At 30.6% G+C, this 19124-nt stretch overlaps 1 long non-coding RNA gene across 1 annotated transcript; it reads right to left on the minus strand.

Annotated features, from left to right (window-relative positions):
- Nucleotides 1–10074: 10074 nt before the first annotated feature.
- Nucleotides 10075–18294, minus strand: LOC128667479 (uncharacterized). Its single transcript, XR_008403465.1, has 3 exons — nt 17942–18294; nt 17075–17863; nt 10075–10382 (listed from the first exon to the last, which is right to left on the minus strand). It is a non-coding gene; the product is annotated as an uncharacterized LOC128667479 (long non-coding RNA).
- Nucleotides 18295–19124: the final 830 nt, after the last annotated feature.

The raw sequence follows: 19124 nt of genomic DNA on the forward strand, positions 1-19124 counted from the left end.
GCGGTCAATTTTTGCTCAATTCAAAGGTAACGTGTTACGAAAAAAAAAATCGGTAATGTTTATTTTTACCAATTCAGAAATTAAGCAAATTTATACATAAAATTGTCTACAATTCGATAATGAAAAAATATTTAACAATTTTTCAAGTCAAAGTAACAACAAATTGACATCAAATTTGCCTGAAAATTAACAGCAAGTTTTTTCTAGTCAACTTTTGGAGTGAATTTGCATTCTAATTTAGGCAGTAAATTTATGTCAAATTCAATAGCAAGTTGCATACAAATTGTCGTAAAAAATGGAAAAGTCCGAAGTTGACGGAAATTTGACGAAGAATTCAAAATACTTTTGTAAGTAAACTTTTGCTAAAGCAAACTGTGCTATTAGCATTAAGCTACTGCCTACTGACTACAAGTGTTACTGTCACACAATGACGTTGTTGATTGTAAGTTTCACTTCAAATTGACGGCAAGTTCTTCTGTCAAATTACATTCAGATGACGGCAGTTGATTTGCATCAACTTGCATGCTAGTATTATCCAGCCAAGACTTGCCAGAAATTTGTTCGATTTTACCGTTCGATACATATTGAACAAAAGTCAGCTCGCGACATCTAGCAACTATTTAACAAAGTAAATTCAAAAATTAAAAGTAAAAAATATCTCTCTAGTTGAGGTCTTATTGACGTCATTTGTTGCGTCTCAAATTTTTATGTCTCACAGATGTCAAATAACAGCTTTAAAATTACATCAAATTTATGTGAAATTTGACGTTAAAGAGTGCTCAAAAGTTGACATTAAAATTTCTTATGTGTACCGTACGTCACTGAGACGACAAAAGTTTCAGCTCAAAAATTGCGCTGAAACTCTAGTTATGTAGGCGTATTCTGAAGCCAACTTAAAGGAAAATATTATCCAGTCAAGCTTACCAGAAACTTTCTCGTTAAATTAGCCGAAAATGTTGCACTGCAACACTTGTAGAGCAAAGTCTGGCTATCAGGGCAGTCAAGGTTTGCCAGAAACTTGTCGTTAAGTTAGCCGAAAATTTTTCACGGCAGAACTTTGTGAGCAATTGTTATGTCCTCAGGTGCCTCAGGTACTTCCACCTGTTAATTGATTAGTAACCTTGAGATACATAAGTAGGCGCGCATTTAAACTCCACTTGAAATTTATATATTAATACTTATTGCGTTTTATCGACATTTGGTCAATAATTTAGATGATAAATCGTCGTGGCACATACTTATTAAATTATATATTTAGATTATAAAAATTGAACGAATAGATAAGCAAATCTTTATTTTATATTCAGAGAAATGTAAATACAGTTTGAGTGGTAATGGAACGTTTCCTATCACCCGATCCTTAAAACCTAAACAAAACACATACATAAAAATCATGAATAGGCCCTTGTTCTATAGTTAACAGTAAATCTGGTTATAAACAAATGCATACTCTATTAATAAATAAGAAAAGGAAATATATAATAAATAAATGTTATTTATAAATGAAATCCATGTTACAAGAACTTAACTATTATTGTTAATATATAGTTCTATATTAAACAAAGAGTGATTCGTATAATAAATGAATTAATAGAGAAATATTGAAATATAGCATTAGAATAATTATAATGATGTTTCACGATAAATGATAATGTTAATTGTAACGAATAACTAAATATAGAATAATTATAGAAGAACACACCTCTAATAGTCTAGAATATCTAACTGGAAGATTGTATCCAAGTACAGGAAAATAAAATATAAATAATATAAGTAATAAGAAGACATAGAATGGATAAAGTAAAGAACGTAAATGTATAAGCTTATATCTCAAATTTGGATAAGTAGAAAGTATAAATGTATAAGTCTATTTGATAAAGAACTTATATATATATATATTTATATATTTATATATGTATGTATATCGTATGAGCATGAATATGAACATGAGAGTAGTGAGGAGAAGTTGGAGAGTGGAGGTCAGACATCTCACTGCCGTCTGATGTAACTTCACTTCTGTCCGAGAACTTTTAACGAATACAACTGTTATTACTGATCTAATTTTATCTCAATCTTCAGATTAAAGGTATTATATCAATTATATCTATCCTTATTCATAACTTCATTATTTCTTTAAATAATAATCATAATCATCAGCATCGTAGTCAACAATAAATTTATTCACTATTTTAAATTCAAAATTGGTCCCGCGTGACAACGAACTGCCCACTGTCCAGAAGGTGGCGTCAGCTCCGACCCTAGTGAGCTCCCGGGACATAACATGTTGGATTTCCAACTTCTGCCACCAACTTTTTCAGAAAGTTTCTATCAACTTTATAAGTACCAACTTTTGCGGCCAACTTTGGCGTTTACCCTAATAGCCACTTTCCGTTGAAATTGACGGTAATTTGATGTTGAAATTACCTAAAATCTACTGCCCGAATTTATGCTGTTAGGGCATACGCTAACAGCACAGTTTGCTTGAGCAAACATTTACTGTACAAACGTTTCGGTGAATTTTTCTTCAAATTTCCGTCAACTTCGGACTTTTCAATTCTTTACGACAAGTTGTATGTAACTTGCTATTGAATTAGAGGTAAATTTAATGCTCGAATTAGAATGTAAATTCACTTCAAAAGTTGACTCGAAAAAAAATGTCTTTAATTTTCACGCAAATTTAGTGTCAATTTATGGTTAATTTGACTTGGGAAATTGTTAAGTATATTTTTACGCTCAAATTGTAGACAATTTTATGTATAAATTTGCTTACCTTCTGAAATGGTAAAAATTAACATTACCGACCGTTTTTTTTCGTACAAGTTTACCTTCAAATTTTTATTTTCAAGTTTTGCTGTGAAATTGTCCGCAAATTCGGGCAGTATATTTCAGGTAATTTCAACATCAAATTTACCGTCAATTTCAACAAAAAGTGGCTATTAGGGTAGTTGCGGTTTTGGGCAGGTATACGACTCAGCTGTTACGTCCCAGCCTGTACGTCAGATGACGTGGGCATTTACTTCTCTAATTACCGACCTGAAATCTAACTAATTATATCGAATATCGATAACTAAGTAATTTCCATAGTATTTAATTAATTATATAAAATAATATAATCTAATAGTAGAATAATATTATTTAAGATATTTGAACTTTAAGGATATGAGTAATAGTTGATAAAGGTATTTTTCTATATTTTATTAAATATAAATAAGCGCTAACGCCTCGAGTAAATCCTCGAGACGTGCAGCTGCACAAACATCTATTTTGTTTTAGATGACTTTTGTTAATAGATAAGTGACTCATTTGTTAGTAACAAAAGTGGAGAGATCGTGAGAATTAAGTATTTTCAATAAACATTAGAATGGATCATTCGAGAACATGCGTTATCTCGAATGACCCCTCCATATGAATCGATGCGCGGGTTTGATACCCAAACGTATTGATAAGAATTACTCTAGTTTTTCTCAATATAAAAACTTAACTTCGTTCTCACCTTCTCGAAGCTATTGTTAAGAATACCTTAACGATATTATAAATCATCTCGATTGTACATTTCACAATTTTTCAACTATCTCTTTATTCATTGAATAAAATAGATCCAGATAATATATTTAATAATATATAAATATAACTAGTTTATTTCAACCACTAACTGGTGTCTGTTCAACCTATACTTAAATATTATTTATAATTATATGTAAGTTTTCATTACGTTCAATTTAATTCGACCGCTCAACTACTCCAGAGCCAAAACATCAACCGGGACGTAACACAACCACAAGCGACCCTACACTGAGAAAAAAAAGTACTATTTTCGAAACAAGAATTTCTTGGTTCAAGAAATCCGTTCAAAATATTTATTTTATTATTATTAATTATCAATTTCTTGAGAAAAGAGCATCAAATTTATTTTTGTTATTATATGAATTTGATATCATATTATGAGTAAACAAAAGAATAGCTTTACTTGAATTAAATAAAAATTATTTCCTTCAATTCTACGAATTCTTGAGACAAAGTTATATATTCTTGAAAATTATCAAGAATATATGTTCTTGTATCAAGTAAATGTTCTTAACAAAAGTGTTTTGTATAAATTTTGTATTGTGAATAAAATTTTTTATACGACTGTTGGTCTTATTATTGAAATTAGTATTAAGTCCATCGTTATTTTCAATAGTTTCTTCGTTTTCTTTTTGTTTTTCTTCTACATTTTTACTATTTATATTAGTTGAATTTTCACAATCGTCAAAATTAATATCAAAATTGCGGTTTTTTATAAGTTCTTCGAGCCGTTTCCGAGCATCTAAAACAGAACAGCCATTTTTTTTATCACCATATCTTGAAATTCATTCAGCCCAACGATGCACATCAATCGAAAAATCTTCTGGAATTGTTTGATTGTTTGACAATCAATCAACAGTGCAACACAATAAATATAAAATTGACGCACCGATGTTAGCCGCATGGACTTAAAGCAATCCCATTTTCTAATCATTATCATAAAATGGGATACGTCTAGTCGAAGGTACGTATGTATTGGTTTTCGACGATGATACTCATCGTCATTAATAGCATATAAAAAACAAGTCTCAATGTATGTTTTTACGGTTTGATTATTAAATGCTAGTGATATTCCATTCATTACTGCTCGAGCAGAATCACATACAGCTTGTTTAGGTTTTGGGGCGTTTTTCAACCATTGTTTTAACCACCACCATATCACTTCCGTTTCTTGACTTTCGGTAAACATGTCATGAACGGATAAAGTTTCATTGTCAAAATTGATTGTAATTGAATATAGAAAAATGTGACCAGATGAACTTCCATCTTCATGAACTAATGGCTTAGCGATACTTCCAGTACCATCGACAGAGATAGATGAGACACTTTTTGTTGTCCTGCAATATTTTTTATAAGCATGCAACTGTGCTGGAGTACTAAATGAAATATATAATTTTTTTCGTTTAACTTCATGAATGAAACCTTGAAATGGCATAGAACGATTCATATCTTCAATTACTTTTATTAAATCTTTTCCATCTAAAGCTTTCACATTGAGTTCAGCATCCGTATATTCTTTTTTAGCTTGTGTTAAAACTTTTTTAGAAGGAATATAAGATGGTATTCGACCTCGGGATTTTACGTTTTCTCGAACCTCACGTTTATACCAATTTGTAGCACCTTCATGAAAGACTTCTTTTCCAACGCGTTGTCTTTTAAGGCCTTTAAGTTGACGCTTTACTTGATCGTGTTGATTGTAAAAAGTTTCATGAGTTCTTATTGTAAAAACAACGTTAGTTTCATCCAGTGGCTTTTCATATAAATAACAAAATAGAGGATTTTTACAACTCTTACTTTTACAATATCCTTTGATTCGTAAGTAATGTTTACATTCAGGTAAATCATAAATTTTTATATTTTTAAAGCAAAATGCATAAGGAAGTTCCGTATCTCGATATATAGCTAAAGCAAGTATATCTGTCCAAACACCTCGACGCAAAATTGAATACTTGCGATTATCCTTATAGATAACGTTTGATGGTTGTATCATTTTTCACTCTTCACGCGTCATACAGACTTCAAATTTATCCAAGCCACTTGCTTCTGCTTCAAATTCTAAAGTTTCATCTTCACTGTCAGTATCTACTGAATCAGTCGAATCATCTGATGTATCAGTAAGGTTAATTTGGTTTTTTGAGACAAATGAAATAGATGGAATACCTACATTACTACATGCAATTCTCATTATATCTCTTCTATTATTTGTGACATTAGTATAAACACTTTCCGCCGACCATTTATTATTTAATGTATCGCTCATCTGCGTCCAAACATGTGAACTGTACTTGGGATACGTTCCATCCTTAAATTCATCAATAAACTTTTCAATAGTATCCGTAGCATCCGTAACAAAAAACCAAAGCTACCCCCCTGCTTAAAAAATCCGATAGATTCTTATAGCCAACGTATAAGGCCCTATACTTAACTATAGCACTTCTCATAGAACTTATTCATTCTTATAAAATGTCTATGAGAATTTATAAGAAACTATTGGATTCTATAAGATTTTCTAAACAGGGCCTCAGCATCGTACTGAAAAATAAATATCAAGACTCTATAAATTCACAAGTAAAAATATTTCACTTAAAAAATAACCAAAAAATTTGTCTTATCGCGTTTTTCAAGTTCTAAATTATAAAACGAATTAATGATAAGAAAAGCTTACAAACGAATTAATGAAAAAAGTAATCTACACTATATGAAAATAAAATTTCATAAATCACAACTCGAAAACGATTTGTTAAATTTCAATTATTTTTCATTCATTAACATTAAAATTTTTTATGATAAATTATTTAAGCATACCCTGATAACACGAGTTGATCGTGAAAAAGTTGGTCATTCATTAGTTTCCGACCGACTTGACGACAAGTTATCGACAACTTCAGCTTTTGTAACTTTTGGCTACAAGTTACCGCCAACTTTTTCAGAAAGTTGGCGCCAGTATGGAGCCGCAACTGGAATGCAAGTTTCTGAGGAAATTGAAAGGAAACTTAACGTCAACTTATGATTGCCAACTTTTGCAAGCAACTTTTGCCACCAACTTTCTCAGAAAATGTCTATCAACTATTGGAGGTACCAACTGTTGGCGGCCAACTTGGTGCCCAGTTGCGGCTGCAAGTTTCTCGTCAGTTTCTCGCCAACTTGGCTATCAGGGTAATAGTAAAAATAAAATCTACGATCAAGCAATAATTATTAATGTATAACCCGTAACAATGATGAAGTCAATACCAGTCATTCAATTATTTTTAGTAATTATCATGTAATCCGTTCAATTCAAAACTTTTCTTTTTTTTGCATAAAATATTTTTATTTATTTAAATAATAATAAAATTCTAGAAAATTAATTAATAAATAATTGATTCTTCTTAATATTATTATAACTCAATTAATTATTTATTAATTTTTTTTGTTATTTGTACTCCAGTTAGAAAACTACTTTATCAACATTTGTAAGCAGTGCTGCCAAAACGTGCGATATTTTTACCCCCTCTTGAGGTGAAATAGCATTGACTGTAATGGCAGGAGGGGGTAAAAATATCGCACGTTCTGGCAGCACTGTTTGTAAGGTGGCATCAGTGCTGCCAGAACCTGCGATATTTTTACCCCTTTCCGAGCGCCGTGCGCTCAGTGTACACACGCAATTATGTCTATCGGTGTGTCGGGAAACCGAAAGAAGCCGAGAGAAACCGAGCGCTGTAGACAAGCGGAGGAGAAATATTGCTCCCACCATGCGTCGTTTCATACCCGCTCAGAGTTGCGTGTTCAGATCTGCACTTGAATTTGATTTTTTTTTTTTTTTTATTATTTTTTAACGTAATAAATTTTTAAATATTTATTTGTTCAAATTTTTTAATCAACTGATAATTAAAAATTTTTTGAACAAATTTAAATGGCTGTAAAATGGATAAATAAATGTTAAAACATAATCCTCTCATTATATTTTTATTTAATAATAAATTTTAGATTATTAATTGTAATTTTAATAAATAATTATTATTAAAAGTCATTTATTAATAATATTAGTTATTAGTTTTAATTGTTACTCAAAGTTTCAAATGCGATTTTTATATAAGCTGTTGCACCTTCTTGGTATACTGGTGCTACATGGACGTGCGATAATGTTTTTGTCTCAGGAGCTTCAAGTCGTGGGTTCACAACCGCGACTGAGACGATTTTTTTTTTTAAACTAATTAATAATTAATTATTTTCTAATTATCTTAAATTAATTCTTACAAAAAAGCTTATTAATATTATTTAAATCAATATCAAAACGCGATTCTTAGACTTTATTTATCGCTTTTCATCATTTTTATGCTACTACACGTAATTCTAACGATTAATTTATTATTATTAATAATGATATATTATTTAAAATAATTATATATTATTTATAATAATTATTAGACTTAATTCTTACTTGAAGTCTAAAATACGATATTTATATTACCTCACGTCTTTTACTTTTAAGACGGGCCAATGGACGTGTGCTATCCTTTTAGCCTCACGTTCGCAAAGTCGCGTGTTCGATTTCCGCGGCTTGGAAACATAAAAGTTGCTTAAACTAAGAGATAATAGTCACCAGAACAAGGCAACAGCAGCGAGAGTAGTTTGGTGCTCGCCACTAGATCACGCCCACCTTTTGTATAGTGTCTCTGGTAAGAAACTTATTTCAGAAGTATTATATTCCAAGCTTGAGAACGATTCTGGTATGAGTACTTCTTTATTATTCGACAAGTATTATTTTTGATTCTAATATAGTAGGTACTAAATTACGTTAAGATATTAATGTTAAACATGAGCTCCGAAGTTTAGGAATTGTGGTTGAACAGGGTGCCATTTACTTCATGATAAATTGTCAAATGCATGTCATGATCGATTCCATGACGTGAAAAATAGTTTTGTATTACCAGGCTTGACCAAGCATGAACTTTGTACAACCGTACATATTTTGCAATTTCATGTCACTAATTTGCATTAGAATTACAATGCATGTTGAAAATTCTGAATATTATATACATTGCCGTGAAAATAAATATTGCGATTTGTTGACGTATTGAATTAATCTTTGACCAATTTTACAAGTCAGTCGATACGAAGATTTACTGCATGTCTGCACTGAATGATAGTGTCAGACTCTTACTGACTGAAACCAACCCCTTCCAAAAATTCACCAGCTCCTCTAAAACTGCAGGTGAATTACACCACCACACTACATCACTTCCTCTTTCTCTTGTGCGTCTTGAGGTCTCATAATTCGATGCTCCGCCTCCATGTGATCATGTAATGCTCTTGGATTTTTGAACAGCATGTCGCATTCCGGATCATCACATGCTAGATAGTTATTCATCTCCACTAGCCCTGCGTGTTGTACCGCATAGGCTCCCTGTTTAGAGAATCTTATAGAATCCAATAGTTTCTTATAAATTCCCATAGACATTTAATAAGAATGAATAAGTTCTATGAGAAGTGCTATACTTAAGTACAGGGCCTTATACCTTGGCTATAAGAATCTATCGGATTTTTTAAGCTGGGCTCTTTCAGAAATCAAACCGAACTTCCTGCACTTGAATTGAGATTGTGATTGAATACACGCGAATAAGTAATCAAAATAATAGTTATCCAGAGTGGAAAAAGCTAGAAAAAGTCAAAAATTTTCACGATTCATCCATTTCCCAATAGTCACCATTATCATATGCCTGTACATTCAGTTGTTGGGACTGGGGCTTCTTCTTTTCGGCATACAGTTTTGAAGGTTGCATCATTTCCACTAAATTTTTGTCGATTGACATTTCTGTCGCACTTAATTTTTTCGATTTGAAGTTCGATCTTATAACTTGAACAATATATTTGTAAATTTAAAAAAAAAAAAAATCGGATCAAGCCGCGGAAATCGAACACGCGACTTTGCGAACGTGAGGCTACAAGGATAGCACACGTCCATTGGCCCGTCTTAAAAGTAAAAGACGTGAGGTAATATAAATATCGTATTTTAGACTTCAAGTAAGAATTAAGTCTAATAATTATTATAAATGATATATCATTATTAATAATAATAAATTAATCGTTAGAATTACGTGTAGTAGCATAAAAATGATGAAAAGCGATAAATAAAGTCTAAGAATCGCGTTTTGATATTGATTTAAATAATATTAATAAGCTTTTTTGTAAGAATTAATTTAAGATAATTAGAAAATAATTAATTATTAATTGGTTTAAAAAAAAAAATCGTCTCAGTCGCGGTTGTGAACCCACGACTTGAAGCTCCTGAGACAAAAACATTATCGCACGTCCATGTAGCACCAGTATACCAAGAAGGTGCAACAGCTTATATAAAAATCGCATTTGAAACTTTGAGTAACAATTAAAACTAATAACTAATATTATTAATAAATGACTTTTAATAATAATTATTTATTAAAATTACAATTAATAATCTAAAATTTATTATTAAATAAAAATATAATGAGAGGATTATGTTTTAACATTTATTTATCCATTTTACAGCCATTTAAATTTGTTCAAAAAATTTTTAATTATCAGTTGATTAAAAAATTTGAACAAATAAATATTTAAAAATTTATTACGTTACAAAATAATAAAAAAAAAAAAAAATCAAATTCAAGTGCAGATCACGCAACTCTGAGCGGGTATGAAACGACGCATGGTGGGAGCAATATTTCTCCTCCGCTTGTCTACAGCGCTCGGTTTCTCTCGGCTTCTTTCGGTTTCCTGACACACCAATAGACATAATTGAGTGTGTGCACCGCGCGCACGGCGCTCGGAAAGGGGTAAAAATATCGCAGGTTCTGGCAGCACTGTTTAAAATATAGGTTAGGAATTTTTTTCTTGGAAACTTTTTCTATCGCACATGGCCAAGGAATATAATCTAAATTATGTATTTTCATGTAAAAGTTACTTCAAAAAAGAAAAAAAAACTAAATTGTGCATAAAGTTTTTATTGTGTATTAGAAAATTGCATTTTTTTTCTTTGTCATTAGTAGTGAAAAATTTACGAATAATTGTTTATCACAAAGCTGAATTTAGCTGCAGAAAGTTTTTATCATGATTTATTGCGTTCATATTGTTTTAAATAAAAAAAATTTCTAATGTAATTCTTAACTTCAATAATTTGATAGCTATGGTTTATCAACTAAGATATTAAAATTTACTTTTTATTATAATTTGAATAAAAAATCACGATCGAAATTAATAAACTTATAGTTTATTGAACTCATTGATACATCTCAAATGAAATGTTCAGTAGTTTTTAGTTTCTACATCATAATTTTCAGGTTAGTCATCAGTATCTTGTGTGATTTCTATTTTTTTTTCTTTAACATTAATTGCTGATCTACACATAAATTGTATGAACTGTAGCGTTTTTTTAATTAAAGAACGAATAATATTTTGCTAATATCTTACCCAAAAAAAGTTACGAATTTTTCAAAAATACGGGTTGTATTTTTTCAAATAGCTATAACTTCTTCAAAAATTGACTAATTGGGACTTTTTTTTCCAAAATTTTTATCTTTGGATGTACTTTTCACAAAAAAAATACAAAAAAATTTAATATAATAAACTCTATGAAATTTTTGGCTTTTTTTTTGAGAAAAACCATTATTTTCTTACAGTTCATCTTTTTTTATATTCTCAAAAAAAAAAAAACTTCAATTTATTCTGCGACTTTATTCGCCAATCCTAGAGTGGGTAGACTTTTCTTTCTGTTTTTTTTATCAATTGAAAAAAAAATTTTTGCCCAGTGAATTGTGCTTATTTTACAAAATATCACTCTGAAAATTTTCAAGGATTTATACACGACTTCAGTGTTTGAAAAATTAAGACAAAAACATTAATGAAAAGTGGTAATCCTCGAAAAAATTTGGATTTTTTTCAAAAAAGTGAAAAAAAAAAGAAAATACATATAAATACTGTTTTTGTCTTTTTTTTCAAAAACTACACCTGAAAACAAAGAAAGTAAAAGAAAAATTGCCATTTGGTTCATTTTTTACCAAGTCACAGGCTTTCGAAAAATAAATCTAACGCACATCGCTATTTCAAAAGCCTGTCACTAAAGTGTCTGTCCTACCACAATAAATGTGAAAATTATTATAATAAAAAAGTTCCTCATCACCATATTCTCATAACGCTATCATTGTTGTATTTTTATAATTAACCCAGAGATAATTGTCCAATTATCCAAATAAGATATATTTTTTGTGTTATGAAACCTTGAGAACAGTCGAGGTTGTTTTTAAGAATTTTCTTATTGTTAATGAACTACTCAAAAAAGTGATATTATGTCACTGTTTGTAGCTGTCATGGCATCGGTTGTTACGGAGAATGTTGTTATAGCAACGGTTGCTGTGGAGACTGCAGTCATAGCAACGGTTTCTATGGTGTCTGCTGTGATGGCAACGGTTGTTATGGAAACTGTGGTCATATCACCGGTTAATATGAAATCTGCTGTCAAGGCAACGGTTATTATGAAAACTGTAGTCATAGCAACGGTGACCTGCGCAAATTTAGCACCCCATTCATAGAATTTTAAGGTGACAATGGCCTTAAATGATACGTCATCGTGAGGTCAGTTTAGGTCACATAATTTTTTTGTTAGGTCACTTACGGTTTTTTTATAAAAAAATTTTTAGAATTTTATTACTAAAAAATGTGAACTTTAGCACCCCATTCACAGAAATATGAGCGTTTTTTATCATAATTTAAATCTATATCGATAGGTCAGTATTGCTCAATCATAATAATTCAAAAATTATTAATATTTAAAGTTTTATTCATAATTATAAATAAATTGTACCTCGCGCAGGCGGACTACATGCTTATTCACAGCAAATGACACGTGGGACGAACTTTAAATTCTTCTTCTCGCTCTACTCCTAATTAATTTGCATAGTTTTTATACTATATAAAAATAAATCCATAAAAATCTTTTTTTTTTGGCATAATATTAATAAAACCATTTTATATTGTCGTAAAACATATTTAAAATTCAATTCAACATTAATTCGATTTCATCGTTTCCGATCAATCTGTACCAGCGTTTCCTAGAAGAAGAATTATACATGAGCATTCATGAAAATGCTTATGAAGGATTATATATGAGATCAAATTATATCTAATCATATGTGATCCACAGATAGGTTCGAAAAATAGTACATTACACACCAAGGAAGAAAAACAGGACATTCCAACCCGTGCACGTGATTGCCTACCCGACCAGAAGCAATTATACACTCGTGGGTTGTAACGCCTTTTTCCTTTCCTTGGTGCGTAATATATTAGTTTTCAGTTCAATGTTTAAAATTTTTGCCAAATACTGACTTTTAAACTTTTAACTACATTATGAAAGCTTGAATTACAAGTAGGTATTAATTTGCTGCCGCAGTTTAAAAACAAGTTGATCCAGAAAGTTGCCATAAAATTGCTTGCATACAAATTTCTTTCACGCATCATTTTTTTTTAATTTGTCTTCAAAAAGTGGATAGTTTAGATTTCACAAGTTAGGGGCCTAAGCATTAATGAAAACAAATAAAATGCCATAGCTATTGTATAATCAAAAGTTAAAATATTTCATAATTGACAACTGCTTGTTGCCAAATTAAAGGAATATGTTACTGAGCAAACATTTGATCAGCAAATTTGGCTACCCTAATAGTACAGTTTGCTTAGCAAAAGTTCCCTTGCATTTTTCGTCAAATGTCCGTCAGCTTCGGGCTTTTCCGTTTTTGATGACAATTTGTATACAACTTGCTATACAATTTTACATAAATTCACTTCACAAATTAGAATGAAAAGTCACTTCAAAAGTTGTATATAAATTGTCGTCAAAAACGGAAAAGCCCAAAGTTGACGGACATTAGACGAAAAATTAAAGGAAACTGATATTAGGGTTTTTTTTTATAGTGTAAAAAGTTACCTCTATTTCGAGGAAAAATTGGAGGCAAATTTTTCTTTCCAACTTTTGCTGTCAAATGGTCGACAAATTTTGGCTGGAAATTCAGGTAATTTAAATTAGAGTATGTGGACATGTTACCTAAAAGCTGCGGGGGAAATAGCGCTTTAGGAACATAAGTTACTTTAAAATTGACATAAAGTTGCAGAAAAGTTTGTGTCGACTAATTGGGCGCCAATTTTTTGTAGTTACCTTGATATCAAGTTCGTGCTAGAGATTTCGGTGACGTACGGTACACATAAAAAATTTCAATGTCAACTTTTGAGCGCTCATTGACTTCATATTTCACATAAATTTGATGTAATTTTAAAACTGCTATTTGACGTCTGTGAGACATAAAAATTTGAGACGCAACAAATGACATCAACAAATGACGTCAATAAGACCTCAACTAAAGAGATATTTTTTAATAAAATAAAATTTTTCCTCGAAATAGAGGTAACTTTTTACACTATAAAAAAAAACCCTAATATCAGTTTCCTTTAATTTTTCGTCTAATGTCCGTCAACTTTGGGCTTTTCCGTTTTTGACGACAATTTATATACAACTTTTGAAGTGACTTTTCATTCTAATTTGTGAAGTGAATTTATGTAAAATTGTATAGCAAGTTGTATACAAATTGTCATCAAAAACGGAAAAGCCCGAAGCTGACGGACATTTGACGAAAAATGCAAGGGAACTTTTGCTAAGCAAACTGTACTATTAGGGTAGCCAAATTTGCTGATCAAATGTTTGCTCAGTAACATATTCCTTTAATTTGGCAACAAGCAGTTGTCAATTATGAAATATTTTAACTTTTGATTATACAATAGCTATGGCATTTTATTTGTTTTCATTAATGCTTAGGCCCCTAACTTGTGAAATCTAAACTATCCACTTTTTGAAGACAAATTAAAAGAAAATGATGCGTGAAAGAAATTTGTATGCAAGCAATTTTATGGCAACTTTCTGGATCAACTTGTTTTTAAACTGCGGCAGCAAATTAATACCTACTTGTAATTCAAGCTTTCATAATGTAGTTAAAAGTTTAAAAGTCAGTATTTGGCAAAAATTTTAAACATTGAACTGAAAACTAATATATTACGCACCAAGGAAAGGAAAAAGGCGTTACAACCCACGAGTGTATAATTGCTTCTGGTCGGGTAGGCAATCACGTGCACGGGTTGGAATGTCCTGTTTTTCTTCCTTGGTGTGTAATGTACTATTTTTCGAACCTATCTGTGGATCACATATGATTAGATATAATTTGATCTCATATATAATCCTTCATAAGCATTTTCATGAATGCTCATGTATAATTCTTCTTCTAGGAAACGCTGGTACAGATTGATCGGAAACGATGAAATCGAATTAATGTTGAATTGAATTTTAAATATGTTTTACGACAATATAAAATGGTTTTATTAATATTATGCCAAAAAAAAAAGATTTTTATGGATTTATTTTTATATAGTATAAAAACTATGCAAATTAATTAGGAGTAGAGCGAGAAGAAGAATTTAAAGTTCGTCCCACGTGTCATTTGCTGTGAATAAGCATGTAGTCCGCCTGCGCGAGGTACAATTTATTTATAATTATGAATAAAACTTTAAATATTAATAATTTTTGAATTATTATGATTGAGCAATACTGACCTATCGATATAGATTTAAATTATGATAAAAAACGCTCATATTTCTGTGAATGGGGTGCTAAAGTTCACATTTTTTAGTAATAAAATTCTAAAAATTTTTTTATAAAAAAACCGTAAGTGACCTAACAAAAAAATTATGTGACCTAAACTGACCTCACGATGACGTATCATTTAAGGCCATTGTCACCTTAAAATTCTATGAATGGGGTGCTAAATTTGCGCAGGTCACCGTTGCTATGACTACAGTTTTCATAATAACCGTTGCCTTGACAGCAGATTTCATATTAACCGGTGATATGACCACAGTTTCCATAACAACCGTTGCCATCACAGCAGACACCATAGAAACCGTTGCTATGACTGCAGTCTCCACAGCAACCGTTGCTATAACAACATTCTCCGTAACAACCGATGCCATGACAGCTACAAACAGTGACATAATATCACTTTTTTGAGTAGTTCATTAACAATAAGAAAATTCTTAAAAACAACCTCGACTGTTCTCAAGGTTTCATAACACAAAAAATATATCTTATTTGGATAATTGGACAATTATCTCTGGGTTAATTATAAAAATACAACAATGATAGCGTTATGAGAATATGGTGATGAGGAACTTTTTTATTATAATAATTTTCACATTTATTGTGGTAGGACAGACACTTTAGTGACAGGCTTTTGAAATAGCGATGTGCGTTAGATTTATTTTTCGAAAGCCTGTGACTTGGTAAAAAATGAACCAAATGGCAATTTTTCTTTTACTTTCTTTGTTTTCAGGTGTAGTTTTTGAAAAAAAAGACAAAAACAGTATTTATATGTATTTTCTTTTTTTTTTCACTTTTTTGAAAAAAATCCAAATTTTTTCGAGGATTACCACTTTTCATTAATGTTTTTGTCTTAATTTTTCAAACACTGAAGTCGTGTATAAATCCTTGAAAATTTTCAGAGTGATATTTTGTAAAATAAGCACAATTCACTGGGCAAAAATTTTTTTTTCAATTGATAAAAAAAACAGAAAGAAAAGTCTACCCACTCTAGGATTGGCGAATAAAGTCGCAGAATAAATTGAAGTTTTTTTTTTTTTGAGAATATAAAAAAAGATGAACTGTAAGAAAATAATGGTTTTTCTCAAAAAAAAAGCCAAAAATTTCATAGAGTTTATTATATTAAATTTTTTTGTATTTTTTTTGTGAAAAGTACATCCAAAGATAAAAATTTTGGAAAAAAAAGTCCCAATTAGTCAATTTTTGAAGAAGTTATAGCTATTTGAAAAAATACAACCCGTATTTTTGAAAAATTCGTAACTTTTTTTGGGTAAGATATTAGCAAAATATTATTCGTTCTTTAATTAAAAAAACGCTACAGTTCATACAATTTATGTGTAGATCAGCAATTAATGTTAAAGAAAAAAAAATAGAAATCACACAAGATACTGATGACTAACCTGAAAATTATGATGTAGAAACTAAAAACTACTGAACATTTCATTTGAGATGTATCAATGAGTTCAATAAACTATAAGTTTATTAATTTCGATCGTGATTTTTTATTCAAATTATAATAAAAAGTAAATTTTAATATCTTAGTTGATAAACCATAGCTATCAAATTATTGAAGTTAAGAATTACATTAGAAATTTTTTTTATTTAAAACAATATGAACGCAATAAATCATGATAAAAACTTTCTGCAGCTAAATTCAGCTTTGTGATAAACAATTATTCGTAAATTTTTCACTACTAATGACAAAGAAAAAAAATGCAATTTTCTAATACACAATAAAAACTTTATGCACAATTTAGTTTTTTTTTTCTTTTTTGAAGTAACTTTTACATGAAAATACATAATTTAGATTATATTCCTTGGCCATGTGCGATAGAAAAAGTTTCCAAGAAAAAAATTCCTAACCTATATTTTAAATAAGACAAATAACCAAATACTTATGAACATTATGAGTGAAAAGATAACGCTCCATGAATAGAAAAATTGTTTTTATCAAATTAATAGTATTGTAGTCCCAGTAAGAGAATAGACCTCGGAAATTGCCCCCACTACCAAACATTTATGAACTGCGCATGTGCACAGAAAAGTAGGAGAACATTTAGCATATAAAACATCTAGGGTGGGAGTAAAAACTGACGACACCCGAGGTGCATTCTCTTGGTGGGATGACAATACATCATTTCTAAACATTATAACTTTAATCTCCTACACTTATAAGGTTGTTCATGCGTTAGCATTTAGTTCTTAGTTAATCCTGTCAAAATTAATCAAAACAAATTTCACATAAGGAAATTATTACAAAATAGAAGCTCAATGTCCATAATACTAAAACTATTTTATTTTTACTTATATATAACATCTTCTCAAGCGATAATAAACATAATCAACTGTTAAATTTCTTAAAGTAAAAGGTACTTGTTATGATACTTCGAAGACATCAAGAACTCTACTTTTTTTTTGTTTCCTATGTGAATAATCCCAGTTACAAACTTTAGCTAATAGGCTAATAACACCCCTAATAGCACAGTTTGCTTGAGCAAAACTTTACGGTATAAAAGTTTCATTGAATTTTCTGTCGAATTTCCGTCAATTTCGGACTTTTCCATTTTTTATGACAATTAGTATGCAACTTGCCATTGAATTTAAAGTAAAGTTACTGTCCGAATTAGAATGCAAATTTACTTCAAAAGTTGACTAGAAAAAAAGTTGTCTTTAATTTTCTGGCAAATTTTACGTTAATTTAACTTGAGAAATTGTTAAGTATATTTTTACCCTCAAATTGTAGACAATTTTGTGTATAAATTTGCTCACTTTCTGAAATGGTAAGAATAAACATTATCGACTGTTTTTTTTTCGTAAAAGTTTCCCTGATAACCACCCTGATAGCCAGCCATTGCTCTACGTAGTGTTGTAGAGCAATGGCTTAATACTTGTAGTCAAATTGAATAGAAAGTTGCGGACAATGTACTGTCGACTTAAAGGTAACTGCTTTCTTCCAACACTTGCCTTTAAGTTACTTTTAAAATACGGCAGTAGCTTGTAGTTAATTTATAGTTAGGGTGGCTATCAGGGCCCTGAAGTATTAACGTCAGACAATGACGTTAAGTTGATTGAAAGTTTCACTTCAAATTGACGGCAAGTTTTTCTGGCAAGTTACATTCAAGCTACTGCCGTATTCTGAAGCCAACTTAAAGGAAAGTATTATACAGCCAAGGTTTGCCAGAAACTTTCTCGTTAAGTTAGCCGAAAGTGTTGCTCCACAACACTTGTAGAGCAATGGCTGGCTATCATGGTGCAGTCAAATTTTGCTACTCAATTTTTGATGTCTCGAGTACGTCAAATAGCGACTTTAATCTGACGTCAACTTTACGCGCAATTTGATTGTTGGTTGAGCTCAACTGGCTATCAGGGAGGAAAGCTGATTGGTAGACCAGCATTTATCCCTAAAAGAAGATCAGCGACAAAATTTAATATTGGGATAGTGGTTGACCCAAACTCCCTATTTTAGTAACCTTGCATAGCTATTGGACGGTAGAATAAAAAGTCAACTTTTGCCAAGCAATCCTGTGTTATGTCCTCAACAGCCTCAGGTGCCTCCACCTGTTAATTAATTAGTAAACTTGAGATATATAAGAAGCGCGCATTTGAATTCCATTTGAAATTATATATTAATTTCTTACAACACTTATTGCGTCTTAACAATATTGAGTCAATAATTTAAATGATAAATCGTCGTGGCACATACTCATTAAATTATATATTTTTATTATAAGAAAGTTTAAATAAATAGATAGATAAACCTTTATTTTGTATTCAGAGAAATATAAATACAGGTTGAGTGGTCTTGGAACGTTTCCTGTCATCCGATACTTAAAACCTAAACAAAACATACGCATAAAAATCATGAATAGGTCCTTGTTCTAAAGTTAACCGTCAATATGGGTATAAACAAATA

This window comes from Microplitis demolitor, chromosome 1 (genome assembly GCF_026212275.2).
Source record: "Microplitis demolitor isolate Queensland-Clemson2020A chromosome 1, iyMicDemo2.1a, whole genome shotgun sequence".
Lineage (NCBI taxonomy): Eukaryota > Metazoa > Arthropoda > Insecta > Hymenoptera > Braconidae > Microplitis > Microplitis demolitor.